The sequence below is a fragment of the Oncorhynchus gorbuscha genome, unplaced genomic scaffold, assembly GCF_021184085.1.
Source record: "Oncorhynchus gorbuscha isolate QuinsamMale2020 ecotype Even-year unplaced genomic scaffold, OgorEven_v1.0 Un_scaffold_1319, whole genome shotgun sequence".
Taxonomy (NCBI): Eukaryota; Metazoa; Chordata; class Actinopteri; order Salmoniformes; family Salmonidae; genus Oncorhynchus; species Oncorhynchus gorbuscha.
The window spans coordinates 12,501-27,500 of record NW_025746130.1 but is presented as its reverse complement, the minus strand read 5'-3'; the positions used below and the strand labels follow the sequence as shown (position 1 = coordinate 27,500).

Here is a 15,000-nt window from a genome sequence, read left to right as displayed (position 1 = left end):
AAGTAATCCCACTAGATGAGATACTCTGTAAAGTAATCCCACTAGAGAGATGATTAACTCTGTAAGGTAATCCCACTAGATGAGATACTCTGTAAAGTAATCCCACTAGAATGATGAGATACTCTGTAAAGTAATCCCACTAGATGAGATACTCTGTAAAGTAATCCCACTAGAAAGATGAGATACTCTGTAAAGTAATCCCACTAGAAAGATGAGATACTCTGTAAAGTAATCCCACTAGATGAGATACTCTGTAAAGTAATCCCACTAGATGAGATACTCTGTAAGGCAATCCCACTAGAAAGATGTTCACCAAATTCCCCTCATCTGTTTATTTATTATGTAACAGCTAGTTCTAGTCAGGCACTCTCTAGGACAGACCCAGACTCAGATTAGGACCCCAGCTATTTATGTAACAGCTAGTTCTAGTCAGGCACTCTCTAGGACAGACCCAGACTCAGATTAGGACCCCAGCTATTTATGTAACAGCTAGTTCTAGTCAGGCACTCTCTAGGACAGACCCAGACTCAGATTAGGACCCCAGCTATTTATGTAACAGCTAGTTCTAGTCAGGCACTCTCTAGGCCAGACCCAGACTCAGATTAGGACCCCAGCTATTTATGTAACAGCTAGTTCTAGTCAGGCACTCTCTAGGACAGACCCGGACTCAGATTAGGACCCCAGCTATTTATGTAACAGCTAGTTCTAGTCAGGCACTCTCTAGGACAGACCCAGACTCAGATTAGGACCCCAGCCATTTATGTAACTGCTAGTTCTAGTCAGGCACTCTCTAGGCCAGACCCAGACTCAGATTAGAGGACCCCAGCTATTTAAACAGTAAAGTACTTCCGTAAAAATTACTTTAAAGTACTTTACTTTACTATTTATATTTTTTAACAACTTTTACTTCACTCCATTCATGAAGAAAATGATGTACTTTTTACCTGACTCCCAAGAAATACTCGTTACATTTTGAAATGTTAAAGAGGAAAATGGACCTTCTGCCTCTGATCTGGCGTACTCACTAAACACAAATGCATATTTAGTAAAGGATGTCTGAGTGTTGGAGTTGGAGCCCCGTACATCTTAAATACAAGAAAACGGTGCCGTCTACTTCGCTTAAAAGAAGGAATTTGAAATTATTTACTTTTGATACATATTTAGAAACAAATTACAGATAGTTCTAGTCAAGATCTCACACACCACACCACACACACACCCCCCCACACACACACACACACGGGCTGTTTTACCTTCTCCCATTCTCGTTCCTTATTGAGAACGATGACGACCAGCTTGGGGTTCTGCTGGTAACCATCTTCTGTAAACGACAAGTCTCTACCTTCCCATGTTACATTCTTCATATACCTGGAGAGAGAGAGAGAGAGAGAGAGAGAGAGAGAGAGAGAGAGAGAGAGAGAGAGAGAGAGAGAGAGAGAGAGAGAGAGAGAGAGAGAGAGAGAGAGAGAGAAGGAGAGAAGGAGAGAGAGAGAGAGAGAGAGAGAGAGAGCGAGAGAGAGCGAGAGAGAGCGAGAGAGATAGAGAGAGAGAGAGCGCGAGAGAGAGAAGAAGAGAGAGAGAGAGAGCGAGAGAGAGAGAGAGAGAGAGAGAGAGAGAGCGAGAGAGAGAGAGAGAGAGAGAGAGAGAGAGAGAGAGAGAGAGAGAGAGAGAGAGAGAGAGAGAGAGAGAGAGAGAGAGAGAGAGAGAGAGAGAGAGAGAGGGCATTAGAAAAGGGTTGAGTTTCACTCCACTTTATAGTGAATATTACTTACATCCACACGTTGGCAGAAATTCTACTTCGGTGGTTTCATTATATTTTATATAATAATGTATAATGAATATAATGGTGTAATGAAACCATACAGTATTTCCTCCAGTACACAGAAACCAGAACCGTGTTACATCATCACCTCCAGCAACCCTTCCCCATTACACAATCCTATTCCATATCTCTCAACACACACACACACACACACACACACACACACACACACACACACACACACACACACACACACACACACACACACACACACACACACACACACACACACACACACACACACACACACACACACACACACTGTTTTTTGTGATGTTCATTTGCTTTATTATATTATATTATGTATATATATATATATAATGGTTAATATATAATAATATATATATATATACATAATATAATATAATAATATAATTATATTAACATAATATTCCGTCAATGTTCACGCAAAATCCAGAAGAGGACTGGTCTCCCCTCATAGCCTGGTTCCTCTCTAGGTTTCTTCCTCGCTGCCCCTCATAGCCTGGTTCCTCTCTAGGTTTCTTCCTAGCCTCCCCTCATAGCCTGGTTCCTCTCTAGGTTTCTTCCTAGCCTCCCCTCATAGCCTGGTTCCTCTCAAGGTGTCTTCCTAGCCTCCCCTCATATCCTGGTTCCTCTCTAGGTTTCTTCCTAGCCTCCCCTCATAGCCTGGTTCCTCTCTAGGTTTCTTCCTAGCCTCCCCTCATAGCCTGATTCCTCTCGTGGTTTCTTCCTAGCCTCCCCTCATAGCCTGGTTCCTCTCTAGGCTTCTTCCTAGCCTCCCCTCATAGCCTGGTTCCTCTCTAGGTTTCTTCCTAGCCTCCCCTCATAGCCTGGTTCCTCTCTAGGTTTCTTCCTAGCCTCCCCTCATAGCCTGGTTCCTCTCTAGGTTTCTTCCTAGACGCCCCTCATAGCCTGGTTCCCCTCTAGGTTTCTTCCTAGCCTCCCCTCATAGGCTGGTTCCTCTCTAGGTTTCTTCCTAGACGCCCCTCATAGCCTGGTTCCCCTCTAGGTTTATTCCTAGCCTCCCCTCATAGGCTGGTTCCTCTCTAGGTTTCTTCCTCATAGCCTGGTCCCTCTCTAGGTTTCTTCCTAGCTGCCCCTCATAGCCTGGTTCCTCTAGGTTTCTTCCTAGCCTCCCCTCATAGCCTGGTTCCTCTAGGTTTCTTCCTAGCCTCCCCTCATAGCCTGGTTCCTCTAGGTTTCTTCCTAGCCTCCCCTCATAGCCTGGTTCCTCTCTAGGTTTCTTCCTAGCCTCCCCTCATAGCCTGGTTCCTCTCTAGGTTTCTTCCTAGACGCCCCTCATAGCCTGGTTCCCCTCTAGGTTTCTTCCTAGCCTCCCGTCATAGCCTGGTTCCTCTCTAGGTGTCTTCCTAGCTGCCCCTCATAGCCTGGTTCCTCTCTAGGTTTCTTCCTAGACGCCCCTCATAGCCTGGTTCCCCTCTAGGTTTCTTCCTAGCTGCCCCTCATAGCCTGATTCCTCTCTAGGTTTCTTCCTAGCCTCCCCTCATAGCCTGGTTCCTCTCTAGGTTTCTTCCTCATAGCCTGGTCCCTCTCTAGGTTTCTTCCTAGCTGCCCCTCATAGCCTGGTTCCTCTAGGTTTCTTCCTAGCCTCCCCTCATAGCCTGGTTCCTCTCTAGGTTTCTTCCTAGCTGCCCCTCATAGCCTGATTCCTCTCTAGGTTTCTTCCTAGCCTCCCCTCATAGCCTGGTTCCTCTCTAGGTTTCTTCCTCATAGCCTGGTCCCTCTCTAGGTTTCTTCCTAGCTGCCCCTCATAGCCTGGTTCCTCTCTAGGTTTCTTCCTAGCCTCCCCTTATAGCCTGGTTCCTCTAGGTTTCTTCCTAGCCTCCCCTCATAGCCTGGTTCCTCTAGGTTTCTTCCTAGCCTCCCCTCATAGCCTGGTTCCTCTAGGTTTCTTCCTAGCCTCCCCTCATAGCCTGGTTCCTCTAGGTTTCTTCCTAGCCTCCCTTCATAGCCTGGTTCCTCTAGGTTTCTTCCTAGCCTCCCCTCATAGCCTGGTTCCTCTCTAGGTTTCTTCCTGGCCTTCCCTCATAGCCTGGTTCCTCTCTAGGTTTCTTCCTAGCCTCCCTTCATAGCCTGGTTCCTCTAGGTTTCTTCCTAGCCTCCCCTCATAGCCTGGTTCCTCTCTAGGTTTCTTCCTAGCCGCCCCACATAGCCTGGTTAGTCTCTAGGTTTCTTCCTAGCCTCCCCTCATAGCCTGGTTCCTCTCTAGGTTTCTTCCTAGCCGCCCCTCATAGCCTGGTTCCTGGTAATTCACTCTACAATACAGTGAGACGAGAGAGAGGAAGGGAAAGAGAGAGAGAGAGAGAGAGAGAGAGAGAGAGAGAGAGAGAGAGAGAGATAGACAGAGGAAGACGAAGAGACAGAGAGAGAGAGTAAGAGCGTTCTGCTAGACCAGACATAGAGGGATCAAAATATCGGAGTGGTTTGGAGGAGGGCCACTGCACCACACAGAAACCAGGTATTCACACACACACACTACTGCAGAACAGCAACAAACACACACACACACACACACACGCACACACGCACACACGCACACACGCACGCACGCACGCACGCACACACACACACACACACACACACACACACACACACACACACACACACACACACACACACACACACACACACACACACACTGCAGCAGAGTGGTGAAAGAACAGGAGATTTTAACAGTCAGAGGATCAGACTATACAGCCAATCAGATATCTAGTATTAACATATAGAATACACCTCAGCCAATCAGATATATAGTATTAACATAAAGAATAAACCCCTCCAATCAGATATATAGTATTACCATATAGAATACACCCCATCCAATCAGATATATAGAATTAACATATAGAATACACCCCATCCAATCAGATATCACAGTATTAACATATAGAATACACCCCATCCAATCAGATATATAGAATTAACATATAGAATACACCCCATCCAATCAGATATCACAGTATTAACATATAGAATACACCCCATCCAATCAGATATCACAGTATTAACATATAGAATACACCCCATCCAATCAGATATATAGAATTAACATATAGAATACACCCCATCCAATCAGATATCACAGTATTAACATATAGAATACACCCCATCCAATCAGATATATAGAATTAACATATAGAATACACCCCCTTCAATCAGATATCACAGTATTAACATATAGAATACACCCCCTCCAATCAGATATCACAGTATTACCATATAGAATACACCCCCTCCAATCAGATATCACAGTATTAACATATAGAATACACCCCCTCCAATCAGATATCACAGTATTAACATATAGAATACACCCCCTTCAATCAGATATCACAGTATTAACATATAGAATACACCCCCTCCAATCAGATATCACAGTATTAACATATAGAATACACCCCATCCAATCAGATATCACAGTATTAACATATAGAATGCACCCCATCCAATCAGATATATAGAATTAACATATAGAATACACCCCATCCAATCAGATATCACAGTATTAACATATAGAATACACCCCATCCAATCAGATATCACAGTATTAACATATAGAATACACCCCATCCAATCAGATATATAGAATTAACATATAGAATACACCCCATCCAATCAGATATCACAGTATTAACATGTAGAATACACCCCATCCAATCAGATATCACAGTATTAACATATAGAATACACCCCATCCAATCAGATATCACAGTATTAACATATAGAATACACCCCATCCAATCAGATATATAGTATTAACATATAGAATACACCCCATCCAATCAGATATCACAGTATTAACATATAGAATACACCCCATCCAATCAGATATCACAGTATTAACATATAGAATACACCCCATCCAATCAGATATATAGTATTAACATATAGAATACACCCCATCCAATCAGATATCACAGTATTAACATATAGAATACACCCCATCCAATCAGATATATAGTATTAACATATAGAATACACACCCTCCAATCAGACATAACACTAATATCATATAGCTACTATCATAATTTCACCTTTATTTAACCAGGTAAGAACAAGTTCTCATGTATCTCCACAGATCAATAACGAACATACTGCAATACCTAGCTCCTTCCAAACGTGTTGCATTCATCATCCCTTAGTATAGAGACTGCACATCTAGTAATCTAGTACACACCAAAGATACTAAACACCAAAGATATTAAACACCAAAGATACTAAACACCAAAGATACTAAACACCAAAGATACTAAACACCAAAGATACTAAACACCAAAGATACTAAACACCAAAGATAGTACACACCAAAGATACTAAACACCAAAGATACTAAACACCAAAGATATTACACAACAAAGATACTAAACACCAAAGATACTAAACACCAAAGATATTAAACACCAAAGATATTACACACCAAAGATACTAAACACCAAAGATACTAAACACCAAAGATATTAAACACCAAAGATATTAAACACCAAATATATTACACACCAAAGATACTAAACACCAAAGATACTAAACACCAAAGATATTAAACACCAAAGATACTAAACACCAAAGATACTAAACACCAAAGATACTAAACACCAAAGATGCTAAACACCAATGATACTAATCACCAAAGATACTAAACACTGAAGATACTAAACACCAAAGATATTAAATACGAAATATATTAAACACCAAAGATACTAAACAGCAAAGAAATTACACACCAAAGATATTAAACACCAAAGATATTACACACCAACGATACTAAACACCAACGATACTAAACACCAAAGATACTAAACACCAAAGATATTACACACCAAAGATATTACACACCAACAATACTAAACACCAAATACCAAGATATTCACACCACAATACATCTCCACCAAAGATAGGCACCACCCAGATATCAGACGAGGTCAGTAGACGATGATGAATCGGTCCAGTCATTTATCTGTAGTGTTGACAAACTGCTGTCACACAACCCTGATTTTGATGTTATCAATGAAAAACACCACGGAGAGACAGTTGGTGTTATCACACAGGACTCTAACCTTAAAAACAAACTGTCTGAAGGTAGCATTGGTGCTCTCAAATGTTAAAAAAAATTTTTTTTAGGAAATTACATTATATTATACAAATTATTTTAAAAATTAATTAGGAGCACCATGAAATAAGATATATTTTATTTACGTTTTTAATACATTTATATTTACAGCCCATTTGAATTATAGTGACTTGTGAAGCACATGTTGTGTCCAAGAAACTAATATGTAACATTGCAAATACATTAGTTTATTATAAAATCTAAAATGTTTATAAAAATAATTAATTAAGTAATTATAAAGTAATTTGTAAAATATATTTTTAGTGTCTATAATGTACGAAAAATATAGATGGAACAAGCAACAAATTAAAATATTTATAATTCAAGAAATTATAAATATTTTATTTATAATAAAAATATATATATATTTTATTTATAATTCCAAAAAATATTTTTATTTTATTTATAATTAAAAAAAAAATATACATTTAATTTATAATTCAACACATTTAAAATATTGTATTTATAATTCAACAAATTGAAATTGTTTTATTTATAATTTAACAAATGTAAAAGGTTTGACTGAATTACAGTTCATATTAAGAAATTAATTCATTAGGTCCTGATCTATGGATTTCACATGACTGAGCAGGGGAACAGCCATGGGTGGGCCTGGAAGGCTCCATACTGTCCTCTCCTGTCCTGTCCTGTATATATTGTCATGTTTTGTCATTTATTATCATGTCTTGTCCCTGTGCTTCCCATTCTATTCGTTTCCCTCTGCTGGTCTTATTAGGTTCTTTCCCTCTTTCTATCCCTCTCTCTCCCCCTCCCTCTCTCACTCTCTCGCTCTCTCCTCTCTCTATCGTTCCGTTCCTGCTCCCAGCTGTTCCTATTCCCCTAATCATCATTTAGTCTTCCCACACCTGTTCCCGATCCTTTTCCCTGATTAGAGTCCCTATTTCACTCCTTGTTTCCCGTACCTGCCCTGTCGGATCCTCATTTATAATTCACCGTGCTGTGTCTATGTTTTGCCCTGTCGTGTCGTGTTTCCCTCAGATGCTGCGTGGTGAGCAGGTGTCTGAGTCTGCTAGGTTCAAGTGCCTTCCCGAGGCAACCTGCAGTTCTCGATCAAGTCTCCAGTCTGTTCTTGTCTTTACGTGTAGTATTATGCTTTTTGTTTTGTAAAGTTTATTCTGGATTAAATACTCTGTTTTCGCCAAGTCGCTTTTGGGTCCTCATTCACCAGCATGACATATATACTGTCCTCTCCTGTCCTGTCCTGTATATATACTGTCCTCTCCTGTCCTGTCCTGTATATATACTGTCCTCTCCTGTCCTGTCCTGTATATATACTGTCCTCTCCTGTCCTGTCCTGTATATATACTGTCCTCTCCTGTCCTGTCCTGTATATATACTGTCCTCTCCTGTCCTGTCCTGTATATATACTGTCCTCTCCTGTCCTGTCCTGTATATATACTGTCCTCTCCTGTCCTGTCCTGTATATATACTGTCCTCTCCTGTCCTGTCCTGTATATATACTGTCCTCTCCTGTCCTGAATATATACTGTCCTCTCCTGTCCTGTCCTGTATATATACTGTCCTGTCCTGTCTATATACCGTCCTCTCCTCTCTGTCTGTCCTGTCCTGTAAATATACTGTCCTGTCCTGTAAATATACTGTCCTCTCCTCTCTGCCTGTCCTGTCTATATACTGTCCTCTAGTCTCTGCCTGTCCTGTTCTGTCCTGTCTATATACTGTCCTCTCCTCTCTGCCTGTCCTGTCTATATACTGTCCTCTCCTCTCTGCCTGTCCTGTCTATATACTGTCCTCAACTCTCTGCCTGTCATGTCCTGTCTATATACTGTCCTCTCCTCTCTGCCTGTCCTGTCCTATATACTGTTCTGTCCTGTATATATACTGTCCTCTCCTCTCTGCCTGTCCTGTCCTGTCCTGTATATATACTGTTCTGTCCTCTCTGCCTCTCCTGTCCTGTATATATACTGTCCTCTCCTATCTGCCTGTCCTGTCCTGTATATATACTGTCCTCTCCTCTCTGCCTGTCCTGTCCTGTCCTGTATATATACTGTTCTGTCCTGTATATATACTGTCCTCTCCTCTCTGCCTGTCCTGTCCTGTCCTGTATATATACTGTTCTGTCCTCTCTGCCTCTCCTGTCCTGTATATATACTGTCCTCTCCTATCTGCCTGTCCTGTCCTGTATATATACTGTCCTCTCCTCTCTGCCTGTCCTGTCCTGTCCTGTATATATACTGTTCTGTCCTGTATATATACTGTCCTCTCCTCTCCTCTCTGCCTGTCCTGTCCTGTATATATACTGTTCTGTCCTCTCTGCCTCTCCTGTCCTGTATATATACTGTCCTCTCCTATCTGCCTGTCCTGTCCTGTATATATACTGTCCTCTCCTCTCTGCCTGTCCTGTCTATATACTGTCCTCTCCTCTCTGCCTGTCCTGTCTATATACTGTCCTCTCCTCTCTGCCTGTCCTGTCTATATACTGTCCTCAACTCTCTGCCTGTCATGTCCTGTCTATATACTGTCCTCTCCTCTCTGCCTGTCCTGTCCTGTATATATACTGTTCTGTCCTGTCTATATACTGTCCTCTCCTCTCTGCCTGTCCTGTCCTGTATATATACTGTCCTCTCCTGTCCTGTCTATATACTGTCCTCTCCTCTCTGCCTGTCCTGTCCTGTATATATACTGTCATCTCCTGTATATATACTGTACTGTCCTGTCCTGTCCTCTCCTCTCTGCCTGTCCTGTCCTGTCCTGTATATATACTGTTCTGTCCTCTCTGCCTCTCCTGTCCTGTATATATACTGTCCTCTCCTATCTGCCTGTCCTGTCCTGTATATATACTGTCCTCTCCTCTCTGCCTGTCCTGTCCTGTCCTGTATATATACTGTCCTGTCCTATCTGCCTGTCCTGTCCTGTATATATACTGTCCTGTCCTCTCTTCCTGTCCTGTCTATATACTGTCCTGTATATATACTGTCCTGTCCTGTCTATATACTGTCCTGTCCTGTATATATACTGTCCTCTCCTCTCTGCCTGTCCTGTAAATATACTGTCCTCTCCTCTCTGCCTGTCCTGTAAATATACTGTCCTCTCCTCTCTGCCTGTCCTGTCCTGTCTATATACTGGCCTCTCCTCTCTGCCTGTCCTGTTCTGTCCTGTCTATATACTGTCGTCTCCTCTCTGCCTGTCCTGTCCTGCATATATACTGTTCTGGCCTGTATATATACTGTCCTCTCCTCTCTGCCTGTCCTGTCCTGTATATATACTGTCCTCTCCTGTCCTGTCTATATACTGTTCTCTCCTCTCTGCCTGTCCTGTCCTGCCTGTATATATACTGTCATCTCCTGTATATATACTGTCCTGTCCTGTCCTGTCCTCTCCTCTCTGCCTGTCCTGTCCTGTCCTGTATATATACTGTCCTGTCCTATCTGCCTGTCTTGTCCTGTATATATACTGTCCTGTCCTCTCTTCCTGTCCTGTCTATATACTGTCCTGTCCTGTATATATACTGTCCTGTCCTGTCTATATACTGTCCTGTCCTGTATATATACTGTCCTGTCCTGTATATATACTGTCCTGTCCTGTATTTAAACTGTCCTGTCCTGTCTATATACTGTCCTGTCCTGTATATATACCCTCCTCTCCTGTCCTGTATGTACAGTGGGGAGAGCAAGTATTTCATACACTGCCGATATTGCAGGTTTTCCTACTTACAAAGCATGTAGAGGTCTGTAATTTTTATCATAGGTACACTTCAACTGTGAGAGACGGAATCTAAAACAAAAATCCAGAAAATCACATTGTATAATTTTTAAGTAATTAATTTGCATTTTATTGCATGACATAAGTATTTGATACATCAGAAAAGCAGAACTTAATATTTGGTACAGAAACCTTTGTTTGCAATTACTGTCACGCCCTGGTCGAAGTAATGTATGTTTGTCTTCATTTATTTGGTTAGGCCAGGGTGTGACATGGATTATTGTGGTGCGTTTTTGTCATCAGTTTTTGTATGTGGTGTGTAGCTTAGTGGGATTGTAGCTTAGTGGGGTGTTCTAGGAGAGTCTATGGCTGCCTGAGGCGGTTCTCAATCAGAGTCAGGTGTTTATCGTTGCCTCTGATTGGGAACCATATTTAGGCAGCCATATTCTTTGAGTGTTTGGTGGGTGATTGTTCCTGTCTCTGTGTTTAGTTGGCACCAGATAGGCTGTATAGGTTTTCACGTTACGTTTGTTGTATTGTTCGTGGTTTTTTCGTTCAATAAACATGTATGGAAATTACCACGCTGCATTTTGGTCCGACTCTCCTTCGACGGAAGAAAGCAGTAACAATTACAGACATCATATGTTTCCTGTAGTTCTTGACCAGGTTTGTACACACTGCAGCATGGATTTTGGCCCACTCCTCCATACAGACCTTCTCCAGATCCTTCAGGTTTGGGGGCTGTCGCTGGGCAATACGGACTTTCAGCTCCCTCCAAAGATTTTCTATTACGTTTAGGTCTGGAGACTGGCTAGGCCACTCCAGGACCTTGAGATGCTTGTTACGGAGCCACTCCTTAGTTGTGTGTTTCAGGTTGTTGTCATGCTGGAAGACCCAGACACGACCCATCTTCAATGCTCTTACTGAGGGAAGGAGGTTGTTGACCAAGATCTCGCGATACATGGCCCCATCCATCTTCCCCTCAATACAGTGCAGTCATCCTGTCCCCTTTGGAGAAAAGCCTCTCCAAAGACTGATGTTTCCACCTCCATGCTTCACGGTTGGGATGGTACTCATCCTTCTTCTTCCTCGAAACACAGAGAGTGGAATTTAGACCAAAAAGCTCTATTTTTGTCTCATCAGACCACGTGACCTTCTCCCATTCCTCCTCTGGATCATCCAGATGGTCATTGGCAAACTTCAGACGGGCCTGGACATGCGCTGGCTTGAGCAGGGGGACCTTGCGTGCGCTGCAGGATTTTAATCCATGACGGCGTAGTGTGTTACTAATGGTTTTCTTTGAGACTGTGGTCCCAGCAGGTCCTGCCGTGTAGTTCTGGGCTGATCCCTCACCTTCCTCATGATCATTGATGCCCCACGAGGTGAGATCTTGCCTGAAGCCCCAGACCGAGGGTGATTGACCGTCACCTTGCATGGAGCCCCAGACCGAGGGTGATTGACTGTCACCTTGCATGGAGCCCCAGACCGAGGGTGATTGACTGTCACCTTGCATGGAGCCCCAGACCAAGGGTGATTGACCGTCACCTTGCACTTCTTCCAAGTTCTAATAATTGCGCCAACAGTTGTTGCCTTCTCACCGGGGCTGCTTGCCTATTGTCCTGTAGCCCATCTCAGCCTTGTGCAGGTCTACAATTTTATCCCTGATGTCCTTACACAGCTCTCTGGTCTTGGCCATTGTGGAGAGGTTGGAGTCTGTTTGATTGAGTGTGTGGACAGGTGTCTTTTACAGGTGCAGTTAATACAGGTAATGGGTGGAGAACAGGAGGGCTTCTTAAAGAAGAACTAACAGGTCTGTGAGAGCCGGAGTTCTTACTGGTTGGTTGGTGATCAAATACTTATATCATGCAATAAAACACAAATTAATTACTTAACAATCATACAATGTGATGTTCTGGATTTTTGTTTTATATTCCGTCTCTCACAGTTGAAGTGTACCTATGATAAAAAAATTACAGACTTTTTACAGAATTACATGCTTTGTAAGTAGGAAAACCTGCAAAATCGGCAGTGTATCAAATACTTGTATTCCACACTATATATTGTCCTCCCTGCCCTGTTCTGTCCTGTATATATACTGTCCTATCCTCTGTCTCTCTCTCTGTGTGTGTGTGTGTGTGTGTGTGTGTGTGTGTGTGTGTGTGTGTGTGTGTGTGTGTGTGTGTGTGTGTGTGTGTGTGTGTGTGTGTACCAGAGGCAGCAGAGAGCAGAACAGAACGTCACACTAACATACAGTGACAAAGGACATATGACATACCTCTACTCCTACAGGCTACAGAGAGATGGATGGAGAGAGAGAGAGAGATGGATGGAGAGAGAGAGAGACAGAGAGAGAGAGAGAGAGAGAGAGAGAGAGAGAGAGAGAGAGAGAGAGAGAGAGAGAGAGAGAGAGAGAGAGAGAGAGAGAGACAGAGAGAGAGAGAGAGAGAGAGAGAGAGAGAGAGAGAGAGACAGAGAGAGAGAGAGAGAGAGAGAGAGAGAGAGAGAGAGAGAGAGAGAGAGAGAGAGAGAGAGAGAGAGAGAGAGAGAGAGAGAGAGAGAGGAGAGAGACAGAGAGACAGAGACAGAGAGAGAGAGAGAGAGAGCGGGAGAGAGAGGAGGAGGAAGAGGAGGTATGAGCAGATTAGAGGAGGAGGGAGAGGAGGAGGAGGAGGAGGAGGTATGAGCAGAGTAGAGGAGGAGGAGGAAGAGGAGGTATGAACAGAGTAGAGGAGGAAGAGGAGGAGGAGGAGGAGGAGGTATGAACAGAGTAGAGGAGGAGGAGGTATGAACAGAGTAGAGGAGGAGGAGGAGGAGGTATGAACAGAGTAGAGGAGGAAGAGGAGGAGGAGGAGGAGGAGGAGGTATGAACAGAGTAGAGGAGGAAGAGGAGGAGGAGGAGGAGGAGGTATGAACAGAGTAGAGGAGGAAGAGGAGGAGGAGGAGGAGGAGGTATGAACAGAGTAGAGGAGGAGGAGGAGGAGGAGGAGGAGGAGGAAGAGGAGGTATGAACAGGGTAGAGGAGGAGGAGGAGGAGGAAGAGGAGGTATGAACAGAGTAGAGGAGGAGGAGGAGGAAGAGGAGGTATGAACAGAGTAGAGGAGGAGGAAGAGGAGGAAGAGGAGGTATGAACAGAGTAGAGGAGGAGGAAGAGGAGGAAGAGGAGGTATGAACAGAGTAGAGGAGGAGGAGGAGGAGGAGGAGGAGGTATGAACAGAGTAGAGGAGGAGGAGGAGGAGGAGGAAGAGGAGGTATGAACAGAGTAGAGGAGGAGGAGGAGGAAGAGGAGGAGGAAGAGGAGGAGGAGGAAGAGGAGGTATGAACAGGGTAGAGGAGGCGGAGGAGGAGGAGGAAGAGGAGGTATGAACAGAGTAGAGGAGGAGGAGGAGGAGGAGGAGGAGGAGGAGGAGGTATGAACAGAGTAGAGGAGGAGAAGGAGGAGGAGGAGGAGGAGGAGGAGGAGGTATGAACAGAGTAGAGGAAGAGGAGGAGGAGGAGGAGGAGGAGGAGGAGGAGGAGGAGGAGGAGGAGGAGGAGGTATGAACAGAGTAGAGGAGGAGGAGGAGGAGGAGGAGGAGGAGGTATGAACAGAGTAGAGGAGGAGGAGGAGGAGGAGGAAGAGGAGGAGGAGGAGGAGGAGGAAGAGGAGGAGGAGGTATGAACAGAGTAGAGGAGGAGGAGGAGGAGGAGGAGGAGGAGGAGGTATGAACAGAGTAGAGGAGGAGGAGGAGGAGGAGGAAGAGGAGGAGGAGGAGGAGGAGGAGGAGGAGGAAGAGGAGGAGGAGGTATGAACAGAGTAGAGGAGGAGGAGGAGGAGGAGGAGGAGGAGGAGGAGGAGGAGGAGGAGAGGGGGAGGAGGAGGAGGAGGAGGAAGAGGAGGAGGAGGTATGAACAGAGTAGAGGAGGAGGAGGAGGAGGAAGAGGAGGTATGAACAGAGTGGAGGAGGAGGAGGAGGAGGAGGAGGAGGTATGAACAGAGTAGAGGAGGAGGAGGAGGAGGAGGAGGAGGAGGAGGTATGAACAGAGTAGAGGAGGAGGAGGAGGAGGAGGAGGAGGAGGAGGTATGAACAGAGTAGAGGAGGAGGAGGAGGAGGAGGAGGAGGAGGAGGAAGAGGAGGAGGAGGTATGAACAGAGTAGAGGAGGAGGAGGAGGAGGAAGAGGAGGAGGAGGTATGAACAGAGTAGAGGAGGGGGAGGAGGAGGAGGAGGAGGAGGAGGAGGAGGAGGAGGAGGAGGAGGAGGAGGAGGAGGAGGAGGAGGAGGAATGAACAGAGTAGAGGAGGAAGAGGAGGAGGAGGAGGAGGAGGTATGAACAGAGTAGAGGAGGAGGAGGAGGAGGAGGAGGAGGAGGAGGAGGAAGAGGAGGTATGAACAGGGTAGAGGAGGAGGA

The 15,000-nt window shown here is 44.4% G+C and overlaps 1 pseudogene; it reads right to left on the bottom strand.

Annotated features, from left to right (window-relative positions):
- The window catches only part of LOC124022291, a 112,571-nt pseudogene that overhangs the window by 88,315 nt on the left and 9,256 nt on the right, over positions 1-15,000 (bottom strand).